This window comes from Abramis brama, assembly GCF_963993115.1.
Source record: "Abramis brama genome assembly, chromosome: 12".
In the NCBI taxonomy this organism is placed as follows: domain Eukaryota; kingdom Metazoa; phylum Chordata; class Actinopteri; order Cypriniformes; family Leuciscidae; genus Abramis; species Abramis brama.
This window is the reverse complement of record NC_139974.1, coordinates 29,647,308-29,662,279: the sequence shown is the minus strand read 5'-3', so window position 1 is coordinate 29,662,279 and position 14,972 is coordinate 29,647,308. Positions and strand designations below refer to the sequence as shown.

Genomic DNA, 14,972 nt, shown 5'->3' with positions numbered 1-14,972 from the left:
TAGCCTGACTTCGTCATACTCATATTCTAGGCAGTGTCACATGTCTGTCCTGTCTTGTTTTGCACTTGGGTGTTGGTTATGTTAAGTCAGGTGCTCATGTTCATTGTTAGCCCCGCCCGTCTTGTTAGCTAGTTATTGGTTAATTTGCCCCACCTGTTGTGTTCGTTACCCTCCTTTGTTTGCTCCCCTATTTAGTCTCCTTGTGTCTGTAGTCTTGTGTGGTTACGTTGTCTATGTTTGGTGTTCTGTTTCCAGTCCCAGTTCTGTTTCAGAGTTTCTTGTATTTTTCCCCCTCGTGGGTATTTTTGTTATTGTGTTTCTTTATTAAAGTTCTTCTTGTTTTGGCTGCAATTGAGTCCTCGGTTTTGTTTGTATCTAACGTGACAGAACGTAACCACCACCTTGAGGACTCAGCAGCATGGAGACTCACGGGCTCGTTTCGGGGGAGAGTGAGTCTTTCAGAGGAACCCGTCTTGCTAAATTTAGGGGAATTCGTGGAGGACACAGGGGAGGAGATGCTAGAAGGGAGCACCAACAGTACTCTCCAGTTTGGTCGTTTCGTGACCAAGGACCGACGAGGTTCAGCCCCGAGTGTTTTTCATCGCCGGTTCCCAGGGTTCCAACGCCGGTGACTCCAACGCCGATGATCCCAGGGACTCCGAGACGCAGGAGGAGAAGAAGGACGGGTCACGTCACACCTACCCAGCCAGAGACGGTTCATGCCACGTCTGCCCAGCCAGAGACGGTTCAGGTCAGTTCTGCTCAGTCAGAGACGGTTCAAGTCACGTCTGCCCAGCCAGAGACGATTCACGTCACGTCTGCCCAGCCAGAGACTGTTCACGTCGCGTCTGCCGGGCCTGTGTCTTCGGACAAGATGGCCGACGCGGAGCTGGTGTTCCCTGAGGAGATGGCCACTAGAACATTGTTGGATTATTTTTCAACGCTACGGAAGATCCTAGAAACACCCAGGAATGTTCACGTCACATCTGCTGAGCCTATGTTTCTGGACAAGATGGCCGCCGCCGAGCTTGAGTCTTCGGATAAGATGGCCGCCGTCGAGCTTGTGTCTGAACTTGAACCGGCGGTGCCAGTTCCAGTGCCTGAGCCGGTGGTGCCAGTTCCAGTGCCTGAGCCGGGGGTGCCAGTTCCAGTGCCTGAGCCGGGGGTGCCAGTTCCAGTGCCTGAGCCGGTGGTGCCAGTTCCAGTGCCTGAGCCGGTGGTGCCAGTTCCAGTGCCTGAGCCGGTGGTGCCAGTTCCAGTGCCTGAGCCGGTGGTGCCAGTTCCAGTGCCTGACCCTGAGCCGGTGGTCCCTGTTCCTGAGCCTGAGCCGGTGGTGTCTTTTCCTGAGCCGGTGGTATCTGAGCCGGTGGCGTCTGTTCCTGGGCCGCTGATATCTGTGTCTGAGCCGGTGGCGTCTCTTCCTGAGCCGGTGGTATCTGTTCCTGAGCCGGTGGCGTCTCTTCCTGAGCCGGTGGTATCTGTTCCTGAGCCGGTGGCGTCTGTTCCTGGGCCGCTGGCATCTGTTCCTGAACTGGTGGTGTCTGAGCCGGTGGTGTCTGTTCCTGAGCCGGAGCCAGTGTCTGTTCCTGAGCCCTCAGTGACCGCGACACTGGCCATTATGGCCACAGCCATGTGGTGTGTGTGGGCTACACACACACTTGAGCCGGTGGTGTCTGTTCCTGAGCCGGAGCCAGTGTCTGTTCCTGAGCCGGAGCCAGTGTCTGTTCCTGAGCCGGAGCCAGTGTCTGTTCCTGAGCCGGAGCCAGTGTCTGTTCCTGAGCCGGAGCCAGTGTCTGTTCCTGAGCCGGAGCCAGTGTCTGTTCCTGAGCCGGAGCCAGTGTCTGTTCCTGAGCCGGAGCCAGTGTCTGTTCCTGAGCCGGAGCCAGTGTCTGTTCCTGAGCCGGAGCCAGTGTCTGTTCCTGAGCCGGAGCCAGTGTCTGTTCCTGAGCCGGAGCCAGTGTCTGTTCCTGAGCCGGAGCCAGTGTCTGTTCCTGAGCCGGAGCCAGTGTCTGTTCCTGAGCCGGAGCCAGTGTCTGTTCCTGAGCCGGAGCCAGTGTCTGTTCCTGAGCCGGAGCCAGTGTCTGTTCCTGAGCCGGAGCCAGTGTCTGTTCCTGAGCCGGAGCCAGTGTCTGTTCCTGAGCCGGAGCCAGTGTCTGTTCCTGAGCCGGAGCCAGTGTCTGTTCCTGAGCCGGAGCCAGTGTCTGTTCCTGAGCCCTCAGTGACCGCGACACTGGCCATTATGGCCACAGCCATGTGGTGTGTGTGGGCTACGCACACACTTGGACCGGTGGTGTCTGTTCCTGAGCCGGTGGTGTCTGTTCCTGAGCCGGTGGTGTCTGTTCCTGAGCCGGTGGTGTCTGTTCCTGAGCCGGTGGTGTCTGTTCCAGAGCCGGAGCCAGGGTCTGTTCCAGATCTAGTGCCTGAGTTGGTGGTGCCAGTTCCAGTGCCTGAGACGGTGCCGCCAGTTCCTGTTCCTGAGCCGTGGCCGCCCGAGGGTTCTTCGCCGCCGTGGCCGCCCGAGGGGTCTTCGCCGCCGTGGCCGCCCGAGGGGTCTTCGCCGCCGTGGCCGCCCGAGGGGTCTTCGCCGCCGTGGCCGCCCGAGGGGTCTTCGCCGCCGTGGCCGCCCGAGGGGTCTTCGCCGCCGTGGCCGCCCGAAGGGTCTTCGCCGCCCTGGCCGCCCGAGGGAAAGTCTCCACCCTGGCCCTCCCATGGACAGTTTGTTCCTCTTGTCTCACCCTGGTCTGTCCCTCCCGTCCCGCCCTGGTCTGTCCCTCCCGTCCCGCCCTGGTCTGTCCCTCCCGTCCCGCCGCCCTGGTCTGTCCCTCCCGTCCCGCCGCCCTGGTCTGTCCCCCCCGTCCCGCCCTGGTCTGTCCCCCCCGTCCAGCCCTGGTCTGTCCCCCCCGTCCCGCCCTGGTCTGTCCCCCCCGTCCCGCCCTGGTCTGTCCCCCCCGTTCTAGTGGAGTGTCTGGAAGCCACTCCTTAAGGAGGGGGTTATGTCACATGTCTGTCCTGTCTTGTTTTGCACTTGGGTGTTGGTTATGTTAAGTCAGGTGCTCATGTTCATTGTTAGCCCCGCCCGTCTTGTTAGCTAGTTATTGGTTAATTTGCCCCACCTGTTGTGTTCGTTACCCTCCTTTGTTTGCTCCCCTATTTAGTCTCCTTGTGTCTGTAGTCTTGTGTGGTTACGTTGTCTATGTTTGGTGTTCTGTTTCCAGTCCCAGTTCTGTTTCAGAGTTTCTTGTATTTTTCCCCCTCGTGGGTATTTTTGTTATTGTGTTTCTTTATTAAAGTTCTTCTTGTTTTGGCTGCAATTGAGTCCTCGGTTTTGTTTGTATCTAACGTGACAGGCAGAATGTGAGTCTGATACTGCTCCATAGGGCTGATATTATGAGGCGTGTCTTAACCGAACCAGGAAAAAAAAAAACTCTGCACTCAATTGGATAGACCTACAACCAATCAGAGCAACGCAGTAAGTGATGTATGTTGAGCGACGCATAGTTGTCAACAGAGCTCAACTGCACACACACAGGAAGAATTAGTAAAGTAATGAGTAAAGTAATAATAAAGCACTCCATGACTGCGACCAAAGGAGAAACCACAATGACCACAGGGTTTTCATAGCGACCATCGGAGTCAGCTGATAAATTAAACTTTTGCCGAATCCCGTAGGAAGGACGGCAAACAAATCTTTCCGATCGACAAATGCCTTGATTGCGGTTCTCTGTTCGTCTTTTAAAATTAATGCGCTGTTGATTTCTTTTATAACAGACGCGATAGCGGAATCTACTGTAAACATCTCAATTCTCCTGCTGCAGTCGTCTTTGTTGAAAACCAATTCAACCCAAGCGCTCTTTGGTGACGTGGGTGATTACGTAACCGCAGATCATCTGTCCATCATCGATTAAAGCCCGCCCTGGCAATTTGATTGGCTCGGCCTTCTGGGAGCCGAGCACAATTACTCCTCAACGGATCGAGTCCAGACCGAACTTCCCGACCAAAAAATGTTGTGGGCGGGGTTCGGGCTGGCATCCAGGCTACAGATTCGGTGCAATGTGACAGAATTGCACAGGCCCCTCCCATGACTCCTTGATTGACACTTCAGTTTGAGCATAGACCCGCCCTGAGTGAGCTGGACACAGAGTCCGCCATTGTTCGATGCTTGAGCCGCTGTAGACAAGAATGTCTCCTAAGCGATTGAGGTGTGTTGTTGTTGGATGTAAGAATGAACATAGCAGTCTTCATTTACTCTCGTTGTTACTCGATGATCCAGCTTACGGTCTCCGGAGCGACAGGCCTAACGTTACTGATCACGGCAGAAATGAAAGTGAGAGCACGCACTTTATCACAGCTCATCGAGTCGTTTTACGGATATAAGGTTTACCAGTTTATTTAGCACCCACTGAGAAGGTGTGTATATATTTGTTTACTGTTAGTTGTAAGGAGTGTTTTGTGTACTTTGCTGTGTATGTTGATGATAAGGAAAGGGAGAAAGAGAGAGTTTATGGATAAGACTTTAATGCTCACTTCTTATACTGTGTTTATTCAGCTCTTACTGTGATTCTCTGGAGTAAAACTAACGCTCATCTTTTGTGTGATGTACAATAAACTTCACTGAACTCATCACAGTATATTTTGGTCATCATTCGGACGGGGTTTGCTACAGCAGGCTTGTATTAATAGTCGATAAAAGCAGATGACAAATAAATTATAACCATAATTAAACTAAACTATACCTGTTCTATGTCCATACAGCATATATTCTCTGGCTCTGTGGGCATTATTGTCCGACTCCCGAGTCGAAATGAACACCGCTACTGAGAGTTTCTGTTGAGATTGTCCTTCTGGTTCTTCTGAGCGGGGGCTCGTGAGGCTCCGCCCCCTGGGCCGGCAGCAGCAGTAATTTGCATTTAAAGGGATACACACTAAAACAGCACGTTTTTCTGAGCCCCAAAAAATTACAATTTAAACATGCTGTAAAAAATTATCTGTTGGGTATTTTGAGCTAAAACTTCACATACATACTCTGGGGACATCAGAGACTTATTTTACATCTTGTGAAAAGAGTCATAATAGGTGCCCTTTAAAGAATAGGTTTTTATAGCTCTTATGTTGGTGAGCAAGGAGGTTATACACCCCTACTTTCCTTACATGGTATATAGAAACCATCTCTGTGGACTCTTATACACACCTACATGCACGATCACACACAAAGGCTCATTCAGTTGTAGAAAATTACAAATCTAACACCTTGGATTATGTGAATGGAGGTTATTTCTGTGGCCTGTTACAACCAAGAGTGAGCGAGAAAGAGAATAATAGCGGTGTATTAGACAGGCAGGGCCAGCAAGAAGGGTCGGTATGAAAGAGGGCACTCTGAAGAGGGCAAGAGGAGGATGGGCAGATACTCAGAACGATAAGAGGTAGATAACAAGGGATGTATAAGGAGAAGAGAAAGCCAGCCTGGGTATGGCTGATCTCTTGATCTTGTCAGCTGGGTAAGGCTAAAGATGAGCAGCCTATCCCAGCATCCTCTCTAAATCCCTCCTCCCATCTTGGTTGTCAGCAGGCCATCTCCGCTCTTCTTACGGGCCTAACTGGGCTTTAGCACTGGCATGGGAAGCTCACACCAACTGATTGCTGTGAATTAGGGAGTTCTCCTCTAACACCCCTCACCGTTACAGTCTCAGTGACAGCTGCAATGACATTCGCCTACTGACATCCCACTGTCAGCCATGAAACTCAATGTTAACACAGTGTTCGAATGTAACCGAGGAAGCGGCCAGCTGTTGTGTTTTGCGTTTGGGTATGGGATGTTGGGTATGTACTGTAATGTGAATGTGTGTGCGGGTTCTCCGGTGGTGCTCATTAGCCGATTCCAGCTTCTCCTCACCTGGTTCGGGCTGTCAAAAGAGGATTATCAAATATTCACTGGCTTATGTAGATCTACTCTGTCTTTTTCAGATTCAGAGGGAGAGAGAGAGAGAGAGAGAGAGAGGAGCGAACGAGGAGTCGCATCAGGATACCAGCCTGCCTGGAGCTGCACCCAAAATATCAAGGGAGTCTGGGTAATGACCTGAACTCTGCTGTACCTCCCTCTTCCACTTTTTTCTTTGCTCTTTCTTGTTACTCAGATGTACCCGCCAGGAACGAGTTCTCATTTGAGCAAAGACACACAAGCAGACATACAGTAAGCGCATGGCAGTTTAAGGATAATCCCACAATTTCTGGTCATCATGACAGAGCAGTGAACCATATTTCCAAATGAAAGTGTACTGTAATCCTTTTTTCCCCAAAAATAATCATAAAAAGTGTCCCTCTGGATTTAGCATTCTCTCTCTCTCTCTCTCTCTCTCTCTCTCTCTCTCTCTCTCTCTCTCTCTCTCTCTCTCTCTCTCTCTTTCCACTTTGACTATCTTTATTTTCCCCTCCACTTCCCTTTTCCATGATGAGATGGAAACTTTAAGTGGAGTACACATGCCCCAAATCATAACTGGCACAGGTGCAGGGAAACATACTCTGCGAATGTGTGTGTTCACTTACTGTAAGAGCGTGCGTGTGTACTGTAATTGAAATACCTCTGAGGGCCTCTGGTATGCTTTCTAATAGTGGCACAATTAACATGAAAGTGACTCTCAAATTCCAGAACCAGCTATCCAATCTGTTCAAAAATCTAAACCTTTCCCAGAGACAGAGGCCCTTAACAAACACATTTCTTCCATCCCCCTCGCTTTCCCTCTTTTGTCTCCTTCAGTTCACAAGCTCTACATTGTAGTTCAATATGCCAATCTAACTTGTGAATGGCCTGTGAATTGAAGATCCATTTTTGTCATCCCACCTGTATGGAACGTGTGAGTGTGTGTTTGTTGGGTGCGTGTGAACGCTGTCTAATGACCCTCGCTCCACTGCGCAGGCAGAGATAGAACCGTGATGTCATTTGTTTTGATGTCATAAATCGATGGGATTGAGTCTCCCAGGAGCTTCAGCTGTTCCCTCGGCTTGACAGCAAATTGCATCACACTCTCATCACTCACCCGCAGATTTGTGTTTTTCAGCCACAGCTCTTTCAAAGTGATATAGACTCAGAAAAGGACTGAACATCTCCCACTGTATCAATCTTTATCAATTCCAATATATCACCCACTGTATCAGGGTCTGACATGATCTTTGAAATGTCTCAAACTGTTACGTGTGAGGAACCTTTAGCTACAGTATTTACATGGGGATTTCGTGCATTTTTCCCATAAAATGTTTCATAAAACATATATGTAATTATTAGTTTTATAATTGTACTGTATATACAGTGCTTATCATAAGTGAACACACCCATGCTAAAGTTGAATAAAAAGAGGAATAAAAAATCATCTTTTGGAAATTGATCTTAATGCCTTAATTAAAAAAATTAGGAAAACTTCAACCTTTAAGGACACCAATTTTAAAGTGAATGAATAATGTATCATAAATAAATAATTGTTCTTCCTTAAAATACATGGTGCATAAGTCAGGACACCCCTATGTTAAATTCCCATAGAGGCAGGCAGATTTTTTCAGTTATTTCATGGATCCAGAATACTATGCATCCTGATAAAGTTCCCTTGGCCTTTGGAATTAAAATAGCCCCACATCATCACATACCCTTCACCATACCTAGAGATTGGCATGGGGTACTTTCCATAAGATCATCTCTCAATGCAAATCAAACCAGCTATTAGGCTAACTGAAATAAAACCATGCCAATCTCTAGGTATGGTGAAGGCTATGTGATGATGTGGGGCTATTTTAATTCCAAAGGCCAAGGGAACTGTATCAGGATGCATAGTATCCTGGATCCATGAAATAACTGGCCTTTAAAAATAAAAATCTGCTTGCCTCTATGGGAATTTAATATAGGGGTGTCCTGACTTATGCACCCGCACATCCGCATTCTATGATGGCAAAAATGTACGCCAGCATCCTGTGATGGCCAAACAGTATGCCAACATCCTGTGATGGTCAACCAGTACGCCAGCATCCTGTGATGGCCAGACAGTACACCAGCATCCTGTGATGGTCAATGAGTACACCAGCATCCTGTGATGGTCAACCAGTATACCAACATCCTGTGATGATCAACCAGTAAGCCAGCATCCTGTGATGGCCAAACAGTACACCAGCATCCTGTGATGGTTAACCAGTATGCCAACATCCTGTGATGGTCAACCAGTATGCCAACATCCTCTGATGGTCAACCAGTAAGCCAACATCCTGTGATGGTCAACCAGTACACCAACATCCTGTGATGGCCAACCAGTACACCAGCATCATGTGATGGTCAAACAGTACACCAATATCCTGTGATGATCACCTAATACACCAGCATGATGGTAAACCTGCAAATCTGCATACTTTGATTATCAAATCATCAATCAGTAAACCAACATCCGATATTGGTCAACCAGCACTGTGCACACCAACATCCTATGATGGTCAACCAGTTAATCAGCATCAAAAGTGCAACTTATGCTGGTTAGTTAACACACAAGATCCCCTGATGAACCAGAATGTCATCCCATTCTGAGAACCATTAAACCATCATCCAAATCATAATATATACGTATGCTGGTTAGCAAGCACACCAGCATCCCAATTGCAACATATGATGGACACCAGCATTCAAGCATCTCATGCTGGATACCAGCATGCAGAGCAGAACATATGCTGGTGACTGGAAATGCTAGTCTTTTCTGCAAAAAAAAAAAAAAAAATTATACTTCTAGAATAGTCCCTGTGTGGGTTAAAAGGCCTTGCCAAGCCAGTCATCAGGGGATCCATTGCCTAAGACCTGCGGTAAGTACATTCTCAACAATCAGTATTCAGAATTGATGGCCTGCACAATGCACATCCCATATCCTAGTGTGTTTGTTTTCAGCCCAGGGTTTGTTTGGATCCCCAAGAGCAATGCCAATTTATTCTGAGTTTTAAAAGATTTAGACTCAGACATTTCGGCAGTCTGGAAGTGTATTCTCAAGGTCTGTACACATATGTGTTTGTTCTGTCTGTTTCACACACACAAAACACACACACACATAGACACACAAACACAGGGGCAATTGGCTTAAAATGTGCACGCCTGTCTAATAATTAAGCAAGGCCTTTTGATAAATGTGCATTGACTAAATCCAGACATGTTTATTCTCTTGTCTCTCTGGCTGTGTTGTCTATTTTTTTGTTGACATCTGTAGAATTCCATAGCCTTAAGAAAAACAAATAGAATATATTCATAATTTCTGTGCCCCATTTGTAATGTTTATGATTTTTGACCTTCAAAATCTGTCATCTTCCCTTTGGTTTACCATTGAGGTTCTATTATTATTCTTTGAAAACAGTCTGGTTGGATTAAGGTCTATATTGAGATTGAGACCTACAGGGCAGAGACAGTTCTGTCCAGAGCTTTAGCTCTAACTACTCAGGAACAGTTGTCCTTTTGTATAAGCTTTGATAAGGAATCCCATTTCATTGGGTCTGAATGTTTTTGCCTAGTGGTTAAGATAAGGACAGCTGACGGGAACAAGCATTTATACATGAACACGATTTGACTGTCCCCTAACAAAGGTCGGATTTCAGTTCAACTGAAGTCGCAATGCCTGAGAACATCATGCATTCATTTATTATTTCACACATTCTCTTGCTTAGACTCTTGCAGTTTAATTAATGCTATCTCTTTTGTAATGGGCTTTTCACACTAAATTAGCCCAGGGCCACACTAAACACTAGGTAAATGTATGTGTTTTACACTGTTCATACTTTACCCTCAGTTTGTAATTAAATCATCAGTGTTCAAGCTTTAAAATCTCACCTGTACATTTGTATACCCGGGGTTAACATTGTTATTTACAGATTTAACAATTCAGTGACCTGTTTTAATGATTAACTGTTTGTCTGTGAAAATGACACTACTGTATGTAAATATACTCTTGCTGTTTAATGTTTTCTGTCTGTTTTTTTGCCGTCACATTCAACATTCAACATCACATGAAAGTTTGCACATCTGTACAACACTCTCATGAATATTTAATGAGTTAAGCACTATTTAGTTTGTGAATGGTGGTTTGATGCTCTCGCTGTAACATTCTAACACTGCATAGGTTCACACTGTATATCTTTGGCACCTCAAAATTGTGTTAGCACTGCAAAAATATGGTAGCCTGGTCCTACCAGACTCTCATACATTTCATTTGTACAGAGAGTCTGGCCACTCTCCATTGACAAGCGTTAACTTCCTTGTAGGCGGGTACTTGGTTGAAGTTTAAAACTGGTTTGGAAACTCTGGCCAGAGCCACTCTGGATTTGCCATAACCAATCGCTAACGTTTGGTCGTGACGTAACCCTACAACTCAAAATAGTACACGACCTCAACGTCATTGTTCTCAGCCACTCCCTCTGTTCGCTGATTGGACTGCTAAAAAATTGGCTGGAGAAAACCCAAGAATATACCGCAATCCCAGATGGAGTACTGAACGAAAATGAAAATTGAGCGGAAGTACGTAGGAGGGCGGAGCCAGGCTAAAAATATGGTGCTCTGAATCAGGATTTTATATCCCGACTTCAAAATTACAATTGTAAACATTGCTTAACCCAGGGTTAAAAGTGTTTTTGATCTTGGATATAAAAAGATTATTACCCTGATTTAAGCGCACTGCGAAAAGCCCTCCAGAGACTTAAAAAACAATCTTTTGTTGTCATTCAGGAAAGGTCAGTAAAGCCAACCTGTGGGAACGGGGAGTATTGCAAATAAACTAGCTCATTTCCAACAACCTCCTCAATTACAGTATTGATTGCAAGTCACAGCTACAGGTTTAGAATGACAGATATGAACAAGAGACAGGAAGAGCGAAAGAAGAAAGGTGACCCCTGACTTGAGGAGATTCCATCTGTTCAGCATATTGTCATTCAGTTTAAGGTCGGGAAAGGTCACAGGGAAGCAACTTCTGAAAAAGATAGAGGCAGATGACAAGTGGGAAGGTACGTTCCCTCCTTTAATGACAGTATTGCAATTCATTCCCAACCCAGAGAAAGAACCTGCATTCCATCTGTGCAATTTGATGTAACTCCACTCAAATCTTATTGCTGCACTGAAAGGAGATATTGTTTTCCTCTAGGCACCTGTGACCCGGCACGCTTGACCGGCTGACAAGTGTGAGAAGTGCTAAGACAAAAAAAAAAGTGGTCAACCCTGCAACGTGAAGTTTGATTATATCTGCTTAGCAGCAGAAACCCCTTCATCCAGATTTATCAGAGGAGAGGACGGATTGAACAGCAGTGCAGAGCGTTAAAGCAGACTGCACACTTATGTTCTTATTAGACAGCTCACTTTCAGTCTAGGTATCCTGGTATGTCTCTCTCTTTGGATGACCTTATCTTTCCAAGTTTAACAGTCGTGCAAATGGCTGCCTGCCAGGATTCTATGAGAGAGATCCAATTCACTGGCCTTACAACCTAGGTGGTCTAAGTTGCACTGTCTGCGCTCCATGCGAGATAACCACAAACACACAGGCATTGTGCAGAATAGTTTGTGAGTATCAGAAATGTCCCTGAGGGTTCTTTTTGTTTGGAAAGGCAGAGGGAGAGAGAGAGAGAGGCATGTGACCTGCTGTTGCTTGTTGTCCCCAATGAATAGTCATTTATCACACGGCATGCTGTCTAGTGTGTAAGGAATCCGTGTCCCTAATTACATTAAACTCACTTTGCCTCCAAGGGTGAAAAAGTTTGGATGTGGCTAAATATGATACATTACAGCGGGATGTTATTGAAATTCTCATCAAGATCTCGCTTATCAAAACTACTCCACCCTGTTGGCAGTTTGAAGACGCCTTTGAATCAGTTGAAACACACTTAGTATTAATATGATGCATTATAGCTAGGCTGAGACGGAATATCCAGCTTTTTTTCCACATTTCACATGCTGATTTGGGCAGAAAGTCTGCAGTAAGGATTGATTGATGTGTTGATATGTTCGATCAAATTAGCCAACATATTTAATAAACAAACATACAAGGTGGAGGATTTTTAGAACTTTGTGAGTGATAAGCATTGCAGTTCTATTATAATATAATATAACGTAACATCACATAATACAATATAATTATAATATATATGACAAGGCAAAGTTTTAAAATGTCAAGTGGTGTGACTCAAAAACTTTAAATGATATTTATGAATTAATAATTAATATATTTGTTTAAAAAATAATTAAAAATATAAAAAATGGATAAATATGTATACATTCACATGTGTTCAAAGGAAAATGTTATAATAATAAAAAAACAAATCTATGTTGCTTTTTATTTGATGGTTACACCAATTAAAATTAAACTTTTTTTTTTTTTTTTATTCTGAGAACTTGCCACATGCATTTTTGCCACATGCATTTTAAACTAGATTTTTATTTTATTTATTTTTTATCATGCACTGTTATACATGTCATTGACCTGGGTGCAGATTTTGTGTGGGTCTGGTAATTGCAGACTTGTAAGTATACAGCATAAGCTATATAACAATTCTTAGCAGAGTTCATAATATATCGCTGTTGTCAAGATGAAATGCAACACATTTTATATCCATTGCTCCATTCTGATGGAAACGAAACCCCACATGGCTCATCAGAATCATGGGAAATTTAGATCCGGTATATGGCAGTTGTTCCTAAACATCATCATGATAGTGCTGGTAATTATTGAACAGATACCGTGTGGGATGTTTCACGCTTTATGAATAATGGAGATTAAAATGAGATTGGATATGTCTTTATGGCTGTCATGAATCAGCCAATATCAAGCTGTTTGTGGTGTAATCTCAAATGTTTAATTCATCAGGAAATAGATTCTGGGGTGAGATATTACTCATTATCTTTGATAGAATGACATTTCACTGGTTGTCAGATTTAACTACCCTCGTTTCTGATTTTAGATGTATGCGAGGGATCTCCTCGCAGTCTGCTATCACACATCCGACGATAAAACAGGACCTCATTACTTAATTAAATCTGAGCCCATTAATTAATTAAGTAATGGCTTTCTGGTGTTAATGGTGATGCCTCTGAATTCCCTGCTGTTAGCCTCTAATGCTAATGGTTTTGTGTGGGAACTTGCTTGGAAATGGTGACCTGACTTTGGGAGACGGAATCTTCAAAACGTCCCCCTCCACCCCCAAGTTCTCGTCTGACTGACTCTCCCAGACTGCAGGTAATGATTAAAGTGATCATGGCCCCATTTTCTTTGCTTGTTCTGAGGGATGTCATAGCCCGAGCCAAAATGCATTTCCAGCACGTCTAGAATTCATAAACCTGTTGGCGTAGCACTCGGGGCGTCTGTACGTTTTGTTTAAATTGGATGAAAAATAAGGTATTGACTGTGTTATTGATCGGTCTGGTGTTGCTGTAGGTTCGCGTTCTCTATATGAACGCCGCTGTATACAGCTGTAAATGAGCTTTGTTGCGCTGGGCGTCCTCTTCACCATCCTCAGCACATTACAATGAGTACACAGGGCGGAGGTCACATACGCCGCCGCTCCGCTGTGTGCACAGTAGGGGCTCTGAGAGCTTACTTTAACAACCTGGACTCCATTAGATGCTGACATTTCAGTGCATTGCTTCTTCACATTTTTCATATTTGTTATCTCTCTCTCTCTCTCTCTCTCTCTCTCTCTCTCTCTCTCTCTCTCTCTCTCTCTCTCTCTCTCTCTCTCTCTCTCTCTGCGTCCTTCGAGTATGTCCACAAAGTGCTGTGTTTGCATAGTACAATTAAGAGGTACATGAAGGTTAAACTTTTTCAATTTAGTACAATATAGGGTTAGTTCACCATAGAATTAAAATCATTTATATATAATATAATATAATATAAAAATGATTTTAATGTTTATTACATGCAAGGGATAAAATGCATTCCAACTAGTTATCTCTGATCAAGACCCAGACACGTAAAAGTATTAGACACGTTCCTAGCAACCAGCTTTGAGCCTATATGATCAAACAAGATGAACATTTGAGGGATAATGTACAGTCATATGACTTAATGCACAGATTTCACCGCATAAATAATGAAGGCGACATGACTGTTTTAAAATCGTACATGCTTCTTATCTTACAATCCATTGTAGTGTACAAAACAATCGTTCTAGGAAAAAGACAAATTAACAATTTTAACATTATTACCATAGCATTTTTAGTACATACAGTCAATAATTGAGGTGCAAGATGGCGACCGGCTGTGAAAGAATCACCGGCCTCAAATACCCTGATGAGCGGTCATTATACAACTTTGCTATGGATGACAGTCATTATCGGGGAATGACTGACCTTGAAATGACACAAACAGAATCAAGCATTACAGAGAGCAGTTATATTATATTATGTTCTATTACATTATATGTAAGGGATAATCCACAAATAATTGAATGCACAGCTAGCTATGGATTATCCCACTTTGACAATGCTCATTTGCTAGAATTTACAACTTAAAGCTGTAAAATTGATGTTTGCAGTGCAATATTTGACTGGAAAGGTAAAAATGATGGTTATTTTAATCAGTTACGGCTCAGTAGATCTAGTATTCTGCCCACTTTAAATCAGACACACTTCAATTTAAATTCAATCACACTTGAATTAATGAATTATATATTTTTTTATTATTATTATTATTATTATTATTATTGAGAGAGAGAGAGAGAGAGAGAGAGAGATGAGATGCATGTGTGAATTACCTATCTGTGCAGCGTCTTTCTCTTAACAATGAAGCTGTGAGTTTAATTACTTCAAAACCAGTGATGTTACCCCCCCCCCCCTTCTTAATAGTCGTTGATAACTTTCCGTGCTCTTGAATGTTTCTGTGTGAGCAGTATGATCTTCGATCTCTGTTTGAGAGTGTTTTAACTATTTTATTACACTCCTTCCAGCCAATTAAAATAGAGTATTCCGACAGATAATATAATATAATATAATA

At 44.4% G+C, this 14,972-nt stretch overlaps 1 protein-coding gene across 1 annotated transcript in view; it reads left to right on the top strand.

Annotated features, from left to right (window-relative positions):
• The window catches only part of nrsn1l (neurensin 1-like), a 207,699-nt gene that overhangs the window by 108,278 nt on the left and 84,449 nt on the right, over positions 1-14,972 (top strand). Inside the window, exon 3 of the mRNA XM_084130673.1 lies at positions 5,962-6,065. The gene's annotated coding sequence lies outside the window, so the exon portion shown is untranslated. The remainder of the gene's footprint in view (positions 1-5,961; positions 6,066-14,972) is intronic.